Here is a 14,149-nt window from a genome sequence, read left to right as displayed (position 1 = left end):
AGTTCTATTAGCTTTCATCAACGTGACGAGTGATTCGTGGAAATTTCTGCCGAACCATCCATCCATCCATCCATCATCCATCCATCCATCCATCCATCCATCCATCCATCCATCCATCCATCCATCTATAGCCAATGTCATGATGCCTTCTTCTTTCACTCATGAACAAGAACCGAAGATAAAAAAAAAAAAAACTCTTCCTCCGGTTTAAGGTCATATTTGTCTCTGATGTGATTAAATGTCAAAATAGATTCATTACTGCTTTCATTGACTTAAAAAAAAAAAAAAAAAAACGAAGGAGAAATACTAGTTGTATTGAAGTGAATTCAAATCAGTCCAGACTCTGAAATAAACTAAGTTTTGTTTTTTTTAAAGTTCTATTTTGGATGTTTTCTCACAGTTTTGTTTTTGTCCACTGAACCAATGACTTTGTATAGTTCCCATAAAGACAAAGGATAGAAGTTGTTTTGCTGCTTTAAAGCTTCTCCATTTATATTGTTTCTGGTTCACTTTCAGCCATGTTGTTGCCTGTTCTTCAAAATCCAAAACCCAGCATTGCTACACATGCATCGGCACTTCTGGCAAATTCCTTTTAAAATTCAAGCTTAGGAAGAGTTTATGGCTCAGGTAATTCCCAATGCAGAAAGTAAATCACAAAAAAAAACACTTTTGGGTAGTACAATTAACTGAAAAAGTTCATACGAATAAAGTATAGCATTACGTATTGTTCATTACTTTTGTCCACAGCTATATTTCTTTAAAAAAATAATGATCCAGCAAAGCAGAGAAAACATTAAGTGTTGACTTTATAGTTAGCTGTCAGTACTTTGAAACCTAATTTAATAGTGTACTCCAGCTTGCAGGTACGTTCCAAGAGTCAGGAAACATATAATTTTCCCACACAGCCTTCAACTACAGCTCGAAGGGCACACTGAGCTGGAGGGGGGGTTGTTGGGGGGGGGGGGGGGTATCTTTGTCCTCAAACTGTTATCGCCGGTGTTTCATATGACATACAAATGGGAGGTCTTTCTCCAAGACGTCACACTGCCAGTGAGAGGAGAAAAACAGACGAAGGAATACAATATTTGTCATCTATATCATATATCTGAGAAATTGAAGATGCTAAAACAACACAGAGCAAAGAGGAGAAATCCACAGAAGAAAGACTAATGTCATGACATTTCAACAGAGACTCACAGATGTTACTTTTCTTTTTTTTTTTTTTAATGCTCAGTAATAACATACTGCGCATTCCTAAACTGCTAAGCACGTAAAGTGAGTGTATCTTGAACGATGTGTGGAAAAAAGAAAGCGTTGTATGACCGCGAAAAATACGTAGACTCAGACCGGTGGGGGAAATTGTGAGATGAAGAGAAAGTACAAAAACAAAGGAAAGAAAAAGGAGAAAGGGGGGGGGGGGGGGAGGACCTTTGATTGCTCTATAAGAAACCCACCCGCCCACCCCTGTCTGTCTGGAGATGACGCATCGTCAGCCCCCCCACCTCACCGCCCCCCCCCCCCCCCCCCCCCCCCCCCAGCCTCCGCCGCAGCCGCACCCTCCCAGCACAAAAACAACAAATTACAGTCCTACAAACCACAGCTCGCTCCACTGAAAACTACTGCAGACATAATCCAAAACCATGCGGGTGATACAACGGTCTGATCCGTCCTTTTCTTTGGCTACCGTCTTCTGGCGAAGCCACAAATAGAAGTTTTACCAGTCTGCAAAGACTCAGACAACAAAGTCAGCGATGATGCCCACTGAGTCACTTTCACTATGTTTCGGGGCCACGTCTGAGTCAACGCACTCAAACCAAAGCAATCAAGTCAGAAATGAGAAACTTAATACCATTTTGGTCATTGTGTGACTTTTTTCCGTGAGCTCGTAAGCTGACACAAACGCTGAACTACACCGAGACCAAACCACCGGTCGCGTTTCCACTGGTGGAGTTTTCCAGCGTTATACTGTAACTTCGAGTGCAGATATGGGAGAGAACGACTCATCTCACATACCAGTTTAACGGAAAAATAAATCAAAAATGACATTAAATGAAATAGTGAAACCTTTCTTGGAATATTCTCTCCAAATATTTACTCAAACATGTTTTCTCGCTTGCATTTTTTTTTATTGGATCAGTCTGCACATCATTCGTCATCCCTGTCAGTGTTTTTCCCGGACCACATTAGCCTGCTGCTGCCGAAATTTCAGAGCTTTTTTTTTTATGATGCGCAGCAAAATCTCGCCACTTCAACTTCAGTTCACACGAGGCCAGGTGGGTTAAGTCCAGCCGAGAAGTTCAGGCTTCCATTTGACGTCCAAAACAATGACCTACGGAGCAACGAAAATCAAGTGTGAACTGTGATCGAACACATTTAGCACCGCTTTCTTTCTCACGTTATAAAAATGGTTTCATTTCTCACTAAATCGATACCAAACAGGGCGCATGAGGTGACCGGAGAGGGCTGCCGACAACTCTAGTCTCTTATTCCTCGACTGTTTTATTTATGTTCCCAGAACTTGAGGAAAAAGTCACAATGCCGCATCCTAACAACAGGCTGAGGTTGAAGCAACGGTCGGGTCAAACGAGGATCGCAACCTGCCACCAACACACAAAGATCTTCAGCGAGAAAACTCGTCAACTTCTTACCAACATAATTTACAGTCTTCTTTTTCTATTTCTCACACAAGAATAGAAGGATTATTTATGTTTCCAGTCATATTCTTGGAGAGCTGAAGACAGACGTCGAAAACTGGGCACCTTCCAGTTAGGGAAAGTTCCAATATCTTTATTGGGTTAATGTTATATTTAGAAAATTGTCTGAGCTCAGTCTGATCCCCTTTATACACCAACTCACCATAACCTGCATCAAGAAGATTTTCACAGGTACAAGTGAAGTGCAAGGGGCAGACTAAAAGCTGGGGTTACCGACACTGTTTATCTGTTTAGTGCAGTCAGGCAGAATTAGCAGTATTTAGCCAGATGCTACATTTAACTAATATGTACACAAGTGGATTATTACTTTATTTACTGGCCCTGCTGAAATAAGACAGTGAGGTCACTGTGGAGCTGGTTGGAGAAGAGAGTGCACCGTAACCACAGGCTTCATAGACGGTATTCCTTATCAACACTTTAATGAATTTTAGAATTGTATTTGTCTTAATTATCGAAAGCAGGTGCCTCAATGCAATTTAGATCAGTTATAACAGAGACTAATTCCCCCCAAAACATGAACCCCTCTGCCTGTGTTGACCATTTTCACCTCATAAGTGTTGAAATTTGCAAAAAAAAATAGTAGTAGATACATTCAGTACCATCTCAGAAGAAAAAAAAAGCATTGAATATTTCTCAAGATTCTGAAACTTACTTTCAAATACTTGCCAAAATGTTCCTGTAGCTTTGGCTTTCTGCTGACTTTTTCCATGAGTTGCACCCCATTTTAGTATATTCTTATAAAATGAACTGCAAAACAGTGACTGAAAACCCACAACAGCCGCCGTTTAAAGCAACGATATGAAAATAGATTTCAGTGTGTGACGTACTTCCTTTTACCATCAGCTCCAACGCGGGGAAACCGCGTCCCCAAATACGCCTACCATCCCCTGTCACGGCGAGGCCACATACCGCACAAAGCGAGGAGCGACGTATGAAGTGGGTCAGAGTCCTGCAGTCGAGGCCAGACGATGGGAGTGAATGACATAATCACTGCCTTTTGAAAACCTATGTTCGCATTCCTCCTCCCTGCTGCAGCGCTCTCCATCAAACCCCTGGAAACTGAGCGCGGCCCTCGGACCTCGGCAATCCAAACAACGCGGTGTGCCCTTTGCCGGAGTCCGGCGCTGTCGCCGAAGGCATTCATTACCGCTCGCAGTGGGCCTGAAGCAACAGCTTATCAACGCCGCGGAACCCGGGCGATGACGACAGGCCGACTTCTCCCGGGAAACCGAGGCAGCCATCATTAAGAAGATCAGGACGGATCTGAAAGAGGAGGGCTGCAATTATCCAAATCTAAATCAAACTCTGCCTTGCACAATGTGATTTTCACATGTCACGGAAATATGCAATCTGGTTTACATAGCTCTTGGGTGGGCACAAATCCAGCATTACCCTGTCACTCCCCTCTGGCAGAGATGTTTGTGGAAAAGAAAGCCCGAGAGTCAGACAGGATCTTGGCACAAAGGCGGATGATGTCATATAATGACTATCTCAAATCCGAGGCTATAGGGACGGGAGGGCAGGCAGGTAAGAGGAGCGCTGACAGCGCTCTGCGGAGATTATGTCAGATCGCTTGCCCTGCGGGATCCTCGGCGCTGGGGCGCGTGGCAGGTAAACGTCTGTAGGCCTCACAGTCCCAGGCCGCGCTGGCAGAGCCCGTGTTATTCTGTTTACCCTGGCTAATCGCTGCAGCTACAGGGTCCTGCACGCCGTGGGTGCAGTCCCCGAGCGCTCGCATTCCTCCGAGTGGCTTTAAATAACTGCTCCGTTTCTCCCCCTCACTACGCAAATGGGAGGAGAGTGTTAAAGATGGCAAAGAAGGTTGTTTGTGTGAGTTTGGTTCAGGACGCCACTTCTGAGAAACACTCGCGCAAACATACACACTGCTCCCCTGTGATGATCGGGAGGGAAAGAAACACTTCTAATTGATGCTTTGTTTTTTTTTCCAAACTGAATTTGTTGTGGTCTTCATTCAAACATGTGCAGCCCCCCCACCCCCCCAAAAAAAAGTTGGCTTCCTTTCACAGAAAGTGATGAAATAAGGGCGTCTGATTTCATGGGAAACTTCTGCACCGACTATAAAGACTTTAGCAGAGTGATGCAACCAGGACAAAAGTAAAAACAGCAGGTTTAAAACTTCTACCCGTGATCAACTTTAGAGAAGGGTGCAGGGAGAATTAAAAGGAACTGTGATTTTTATGACCTTGTTAAAAAACAAAACAAAACAAAAAAACAAATTCTTTAAATATTCATATTGCTTGACTGAAAGCCAAAACCAACACTAGTGTGAGTGAATAATGATCTCACTTGTGAAATCCCAATACAACCCCATACAACCCCATGTATTACTGCCTTCCCAACTGGCTTAAATATATATATATATATATATATATACTCTCAGCCACTCTCAACAACAGCCTGCAGGACCACACGTTGCACGTATCGCTAAGGAGCTTTCTTGATTAATAAGCTGTGAATGAATGTGCATGAGCCTCCCTCGAGCGTGTGTGTTTGTGTTTGCCTGGGTGTGAGTGCGGGAGCCGTGCCCAGCTCTGCCTCTGAGTTCATTCCAACCTGTGGCGAAAATGCGGAGAGCTGCAGGTTTTTGGTTGCCTGTGTCAGACCGCCTTCTTGAAAGCTTGGCACGGGGGGAAGAAGAGTGTGTGTGTGGGGAAAAGGCAGAGGGCTTTGAAAGGTAAAATAAACTCTCCTCCCTAAATAGAGGGAGAGCAGGAGCGGCCCTGTCGAACTGTATTTAACTGACTTGTCTTCATTTACAGGCTCCCATGGACCTCTGACCCATGCCAAAGGAAAACCAAAACAAACCACAAGGTTACCACTGTCACTTTGCTCTAAATATGAAAACCACATGGGAAATCCTGAAATAGCCATTTCCATTTGTCACAATGCCCATTTTAGGGGCGAGTGGGCCAGACTGCGATATGATGAGGTCACTTCCTGTGTGACACGAGGCCCAGCGCTCAGAGTTATTCCAGAAAAAGACAGAAATCAAGAGCAGGCCGGACGTTCCGAGGCCTGATAAAAAGGCGAGATGCTGCTGCGATGCAGGAGAGACGGGGGCCGTCTGGGAGCCGAGCAGCTGCCGCCAGGGAGGGTGACACATGGGATGCCTCTGTGATAGCAACAGTGAGGGAAAATTAGACATCAAGCAAGGCGTACTTCCTCAAGAACAACTCGAGGCCATGTACAAATCTCAAATATGGCCAACTTCCATTATGGCAGTGGGCCACAAAAGAGGCAAAACTGTAAAAGAATTTTCGGGACAAGAACTGGAGCTGTTAAATTAACATAAAGAGCTACCGGAAGCTTATTGAATCAATGATACATAACTTTTTTTTTCAACATTTAAAGAATAATTGCCATTGATTTTGGGTTCAAACGTTTGGGTTTTTCAGAATTACCTTGCAAGCCACAGGGAAAACCGATAGGGCCACATGTGACCCATCAACCAGTTGCCAGTTGCTCATGACGTGACCACTTTATTTATACAGGACATCAGTGATAACTGCTTCACGTCTGGCGACGTGTCAGGGCAGTGAGCTTCAACGAGCTTGGGGGAAAGTGCCAGGTTAAAAACAAAGATGAACCCATCAAAAAGAAGAAGAAAAAAAATGGAGGACCGAGAGTCACATATCATTTAATAGAAGCAAATGGAGAAAAATAAAGCTGAATATGTGTCTTTAGCTGTGAAAAACTGGCACATGAAAGTTTGAAACTGTCTATTAAAGGTGGACTGAGACGAACAGATATTATTAAAATCCACGCATAAACGGAAGAGATGCCTCAATATTCTCAGAACCGGGTGGCTCTGGAGGAAATTTCTAATTCAGATACAGGAAGCAGGAAAACACATAGATCCGTTAAAGAGACATATTTTATATCCGCTGCAGTCTTTCCTGGATTAAACATGTCAGGGAAAGTCTCATAGCAAACATCTCAACATGGTGTGAACTTCAATTTATGAACGACGGCTGATCAGACAGGTGGATGCTGCCAGTTTGAATTATGCACACTTTAAATAGCAATACGACTTTATCCATGACGGATATGCAGTAATCTCCATCTGTGTTAATCGCTCTCAAATGGGAGATAAAAGTTTTGAAAGAGCTGCCTGTCGTTAAGGTGATTTGTAACCAAGGTGATGGGCTCGGTCTGAACATCTGGGTGGTCGTCTGTCTGGAACAACTTAATCACACCCTGCTCGGATCAAAGCCAACGTTATTTTACTCTCATTGCCTGATTGAAATTTAGATGATTGAAGTGCACAAACAAATGGTTTGGAAGGGAAAAAAAACTGAAACAAACGAAAGCATCTGCCTTTGAGAAAACAAAGCTGCTCAATGACACAACGACACACACGGTGGTTAAAATTGCTCTAATATTATTATTAAATATGCAGTAAAGCAGTTTGTCTCTACAGAGTTTATTATGTGCATCGTGTCGCACTTGGATTTACTTTGGGTCTATTTTGGGGCTTTGAGGAGGTTGTCTTTATCTAAAACGTCAATAAATATCTGCACCTCATCACTGATATACTGCAAAGATACAAGTAAGTCGTTTCCAGGGTTGTTTTCCCAACCGCAACATAAAACTGAACACTGACTGAAGAACAATCAATGAAACACGTATTCAAATAAAGAATCCACAAATGATTCCATAATGAAAATAACTGTGATTTTTCAGCCCGAGTTTGTTATCCAATACCCGAACAATGAGGTTTTGAGGAAATGTCAAGTTATTTGCAGCTTGAGAAAACGTTTTTTTTTTCCTTTTCAATTTCCTATAGATTAAAAAGTGTCGGCTGTTGGGTAAATAATGGCTTCTCATTGAAGTTTGTTTTTCTTTCTTGTGAGACGACCCTCATTTAATTGCTCATCATCCATCTAACTCTGCTCTGGAGATGAGTTCTTGTTTATCTTTAAGCTTGTCTCCAGAACTGAATTAAAAGATCCTCTTCCCAGGACCGGTGGACTACTTGAAGGACTTCGCGATTACTAAATTTGCTATGTTTAGCGAACACGTGGTCCAAGCTCATGCATCAATTATTTTCTTTAGTCAGTGTTATCTGAAACACAGGCAGGTCATCCGTCTGCCGCTGAGGACTATCAATGAGAAGGGGGGATTTTTCTAGGTTTAATATCATCATAAAATCTCAAAGCATTCCTCCGTGGAAGCGCAAACCTCCTGCCAACACTGAGATGTTCTCAACTTAAACCCGGGGCTGGAGATTCTTAGGTTTTCAGTCACTTTTTGGCCCAAAAAAAAAAAAAAAGGCAGACGAAGAAGATTATTCTGAAACTTTCCTCTCTATTACTTTCAAAAGGTACACTCATAAAATGATACACATCCGCTTGGCAGAAGTCCCAGAATCCGATCATAGGTATTGTTTCTTGGATGTGAACCAGGTTGTTCACCAAACTCAGGTGTTGTAAATGCCTCCGCAAGTCGACATATATTTCTTTGCACTTCCGCGCACTTCTGAGGAAAGGTTAGGGCGGGTTTGTTCGCTCCGGGGCCGCGCTGACATCACAAGCTCTCAAATATGGAAAAAAGTCTTCGTATTGTTGCTGCTGCAGCCATGGCCGTTTTAACACGGGAGAGAGAAATTTCCACTTGTCCGCACCACATTCCAGCGCTGAGCAACACACATCTCCCGTCCAGGCCGGAGCTTCGGCCCTCAAACTCAGCCCAGAGCATTTCAGGTACTCTCAAGAAAAACCCGGGAGCAGAATCGGCTGTCGTGGCCATTTTGTTATCCGAGACCCAAAAAAACGCGAAGCCACATGAGGTATTCCAGGAATTTAATGTATCTCTCTTAAATTATTTGACACGGAGGCTCCAGAACGTGACGCACCGCAAGAAAAGCCGAAGGGGAAGAGGGACGACCGGGCGCCGACTCTCTGACGCTCCATTGTGTCCGAGGGGGGGGGGAGGAGAGTGTCACGGCACTACGGGGAGGATTCGTTTAACTTTGATTAAATCCAGGCTGCTTTACCTCCACTACTGCATACCAGAGAAAACAGCTGGAGTGGCAACATCTGTACCAACAAGAGTGTGTGTGTGTGTGTGTGTGTGTGTGTGTGTGTGTGTGTGTGTGTGTGTATACAGCACTACAGATGTGATTTATTCCTACTGACTGTTAACATCCCAGAGGTTCCACCTTGAAATATAAAGATTAAAATCACGTTTAACCGTCCAGGGAGGCTGATAAACTTCTGGACAGATTCCACATCATGAAATGATCGGAAAGATCGCCGTTTTAGAGGATGAATGGAAACCCATACACAGGCCAGTGTTAAATCAGCAGGATAATAAAGCTGCGTCTTATTAGCTGGGCAAATCCATCAATGTGAAGCGATGTTGGTGAAAAAGGGACGACAGAGCGTGTCTGAGTTTCCCCACTGATGGGAGTGAGAGTCAAACGGGTCGGAATAATGTGAGACTGATTGCAGACTGCGAGGCTCCATGCCTCCCCACAGCTGATCTGATACAGCAAGCAGAGAAAAGCTGCACTCAGAGAGTCAGGGGGGGCGGTGGTGTAGGGAGGGGTTGAAAAAAAAAAAAAAAAAAAAAGTAGTAGAGTATAGATCTGAAGAGTACATTTATATGCTGTGTAATGAGCCATGCCTCACTAATTAAAGTGTAACACAGGCACATTTTTTTTTTCCCAGGATGCAGTGGAGGGCGAACCTGCCTCACCTCACCATAGCCACATATTTATTTACGGAGCTCCTCCTCCTCAAGCTGTAATGACACAAATTAATGGTGGATATCAGTGGCCTACATCAAACCTTCAATTATGAATGAATCATGTAGTTTCACTGGTTTTGGTTTTGCTGGTTACAATCACTGGCGAGAGCTTATCGGTCTTGTTTACAAATCTGTGAGTAAGGTTTGTGTTTTTGGGGCGGCTTATTGCCCATTTTTACTTCATATATCATTCTTTTTTAATGAAACTATTTTATTTAAGTATTTTCTAGCCATATGATGCAAAAGTTTAGCAGCTGTTTCGAACTCATCGCTTAAACTTGCACCAACATCTAAATGATCCTTGTACTTTCACAGATGTTTTTGGTTTTATTTTTCTCCTGTTAACAGTCATTTTTGGGTGGTAAACGCTATGAAATGCTTTACTGTCATCAAGGTAGTACTTTTGGGTATCCATCCCCTTTTTCAACTGTGTAATTTTACTCATACTTCAGGAAAAGTTGCACCATGCAACTTTATCTCTGAGTTCAACCCCAGTTTGATCTTAGATTCGAACCTTTGAATCTGTGTCATTGAAGCCATTAAGTTTCGTCTTCTAATAGAGAAAAAAGAATATCCTGTTGCCTTACTCCTGTTTTAACAAAAACAAACCGACATTGATCTGGAAAATGTATTTTGGATAGTGATATATGATTAAACTGAATTGCCTGCAATCGAAGATGCAATAAATTACTTGCAAGGTAAATAATACTTTATGTAGTGTTTAAAATAATGACGTTATGATTTAACAACTGCACTTTTACTTGTACATTTTAAGCAATGTAACAGTAGGTGAACTCTTTCCACCTCTTGTCAATTGCCCAACAGATAATAAAACTGTCTTTCCTCACTGTACATAAATATCCTTCTTCGCTGTACAACAGGTGTTTATGTCATTATAAATATAAACTATAAGTTGCTGTCAGATCATGAGCCACACGATAAGCAGTGAAACCACTCCACGCATTCAAAAAAAGTTCTTACAGTTCACTATATTCCAAAAAACAGTACTTTCACTATTGATAGCCATACATTTACTAGTAGTTGGATATAAGCAACGTAACAATAGTTGTACTTGAGTACACATTTTGAGTACGTTTTTCCAATTCTTTCAATTAAAAACAAACAATAGATTGTTGTCTGTGATTATAAGTCATGCTATTCACTTTAAAAAAAAAACTACAACATACTTGTATTCATAATCGAGCGCAATTAAATGAATGTAACAGCAGTTGTACTTGAGCACCGACGTTCAGTCCTCCTCCGTCTTTTACTGCGGGAGTAATTGGGCTGTATAATAGAACACAAATAGAGCCTCGTTTATAAGGAGGCAACACTTTTTTCCATGCAGCAACTACATAACACACTTCAATTTAAAGCCTCCTTAATAGAGTTCCATAATAGTAATGAGCACTGCAATTGTGCACAAACGGTCCATTTATGCGTGCAGAGGAGGAAGGGGGGGACCTTTAAAACCCCGGGGTCAGGGGCAGCGCGATTAGTTAATCTCGGACCTATTTATAACCCCCCCAGGCGGGCGTCGGAGGAGCGACCTCGTTAAACAAAAAAACCACAAACGTCACGGTCGGAGCGGCGGTCACTCACCGACCCTGAAGCCCTGTCCGATGAGCGTGTCCGCCCCCTGGCCGTTCTCCGCGATCAGCGTGGTGTTGTTGCCCTGCTCGCAGGTATCCTGACACTGGCCCTTCAGGCAGATCCGCTTGCAGATGAGCGGCGCGATGACCACCTTGAAGCGCTCGCGGGCGGACGCGCGCTCCGCGCACCACGCCAGCCGCTGGACGCTCAGCCAGATGACGAGCAGATGGGGGATCAGGGAGGGCATCCTGGCATCACCTCGCCCCGGCCCTCCTGCGCCCCGAGATCCACACGCCGCTGGCTTCAGCTCCCGGGCTTCGTCAGAGGAGTTTCTTGACGTCTCATGCGGCGGTGCGAGGGCAAGAAAAGCGCGTCCTGCCCTCCTGTTTTTTTTTTTTTTTTGTTTGTTTAGTTTTTTTGTTTTTTTTTGTTTTCCTTGAAGGAAATGAAAGAAATGAGCAAACCAAATCACTCCCTGCGCGTAAAGCAGTGATCCGTCAGCGAAGCCCGCACGTTTGGCATCTTTGGCAGCTCCTCGGTCCACAAGTTGCTGAAGTTTGAGGTGGCTTTTCTATTTCTTCTTCTTCTTCCTCCTTCTAACTTCTTCTTCTTCTTCTTCTTCTTCTCGCCTGTTGCTTTGGTGCGTATGTGGGTTTGGGAGAGAGAGAAGGGAGGAGAGGAGAAAGGGTGAGTGAGAGAGAGAGAGAAAGAGAGAGAGAGCCAGCCCTCTCTGGAGAAAGCTGGCTGCGGGCCAGCCAGGCGGTGCAGGAGCAAAGCTGAAAGTGGTTTCCTTGTTGGTTATTTCTCCTCCTCACACCCCCTCTCTCCTCTCCTCTCCTGCAAATCACAGCAGCACAGCTGTGTGTGTCACTCGGAATTAAAAAAAAATATATATATATATACTCACTTGTAATATATCACCTAACTAACGCACCTTTATTTCTAACGCAGCACACTGATAAATCAGCAAACCCCCTCTTAGACCTGCAATCACGCTATATTTGACTGCACTGAGTGTTATTTCATCCAAACTACACTGACTTGAGCAATATTTTTTTTAAATGCTTTAAAATGCACCTACGTCATGTAGATATTTATATAGTATTCGGAAGTTATTAATCTATTAGAGCAATTTAGGTTCATATGGGGAAAAAAGAATATTAACATAGATGAGCGAAGCATTCAGACAAGAAAAAGAAGAAGGACTTGTTTTCTCGACTAATATTTGCCACAACGCAACACTTTTGATGATTTCTAGCCATTTATTTCTTCTTCTAAGTTGGTTTTGTTTCAGTGTTAAATTTGTGCCTAAGACATTTCCAGTCCAATGTCCACCTTTTTTTTTTTTATCATGCTGTTACACTATTTTAGCATCTTTTCAAGTGTTTCCACACTCAAATAACATCCTCAACATCACAACTAAAGACATTAGTTTTAGTCTCAACCTTCCAGATCAAATTACTGGCAAGCATAATTGCAATTGGAGGAAGGTGGCCAATCAGATTACAGATTAATTTTACTGCAAGGGTTAAAGAAATCTTCTCAGTCCACATTTTCCACTTGTTTACCACTGAAACGAAATCAGTTTCTCAGATCAGAGATCTTTTATTGACTTACAGCGTCACAAACCACATCAACTTCACTTAGAACTCTAAATATTTGAATCCAGGAAAAATCTAATTCATAGCAAGATTATCATTTTACCAGAATGGGGAGGCTTTTAGAGTTTACATGTTCTCTCTGTTGTATGAACAGATTTTCTCCAATTTCTCCAGTTATTTCATCCCACGGTCCAAAACCAGGTGTTTGAGCTTAATTGGTGACGTAATTGGCTGTAGGTGTGGATGCCATGGTATTTAAGGCCTTTGTGTCTTAGATGAGCCGTGATCAAATATTGTAAATAAACCAAGATTTGGAAGCCTTGTAAAGCGCTGCACCTGCTGTGTCTGCTCGTGCCCCCCCCCCCCACCAGCGACAGTGAACTGAAACATCTCCGCCCAACAGCCAGCGGCCAGCGGCCGCTCCAAATGAATGAGACCAGCGCGAGCCAGTAAATGAGATGCCACGCGGGCCGCAGGGGCCGAAGCAGAGCAGCTCCAACGCCTCGCGTCACTCCGCAGATATGCTCAGCTGTGACTGAGCAAAGTCAGCGCGCTGCCTATTCACACGCCAGAATCACAAATATGGAGTCCACTCCAACCAAGTGGAGGGGTCACACGGGTGGGGGCGGTGGCAGCCAGTGTTTGTGTTCAGGGTGAGAGTGAGAAAGAGACAAAGAGAGACCAAAAAAAAAATAAGAGAGAGAGAGACGTTTGAGTCACTTCCTTTTCAAAAAAGTGAGAGTGTTTACTTTCCGTCGCTGAGGAAATGACCGCATGGGCCTGCAGAGAGTTCACAGGCCGCTCTCACATTTCTCTGAAGCTCTGCTGCTCGCCATCACAGCATCACACACACACACACACACACACACACACAAAGCACACGCACACACGGCCTCTAAATACATTGTAGGTCACACAAGCGTGATCTCAGCGTATTATTGTTGGTACAATGTAATTGCTTCCCTTCTGAAAGCTGAACCCTTTGTGTGCCTGGCTGCTGCAGACAATAATGACTGCAATACGAAGACAAACAAACAAGCAGCACGGCTAAAGATAACAGCAGCGTGTCTGAGGATGGCGGTTCAACCCTAATTGGGATAAAAGTTGCGACACGACGGTGCGTAACAAAGAAAAAAAAAAAAAACACCAAAAACTAAAACCCCCTCTGCTCGGAAGAAAGCTGTGCTAAAAGTGTCAACAGTAAAAGTCCTCAATATATTGTAGGAACACTCGAGACAGGATTATACTAATCGACCCGCTGAGGCCCACCTCTATAAATCTAGCAAAATGCATATTCCAAACACTTATCAACATGTTCTGTAACTCCATTTCTCAACTGCAGCTCAACTCATGGAAACACTGCTGCTGCAGCTCAGCGATATAGAAGTGTTTTGTCCCCCCCACTTCCAGTTTTTAGACTTTCCAGCAGACAGGCTCGGTGCCAGGTTGGAGGGAAATGACAACAGTTTT

The sequence above is a fragment of the Blennius ocellaris genome (genome assembly GCF_963422515.1).
Source record: "Blennius ocellaris genome assembly, chromosome: 14".
NCBI lineage: Eukaryota > Metazoa > Chordata > Actinopteri > Blenniiformes > Blenniidae > Blennius > Blennius ocellaris.
The sequence above is the reverse complement of the archived record's forward strand: the minus strand, read 5'-3'. Positions refer to the sequence as shown.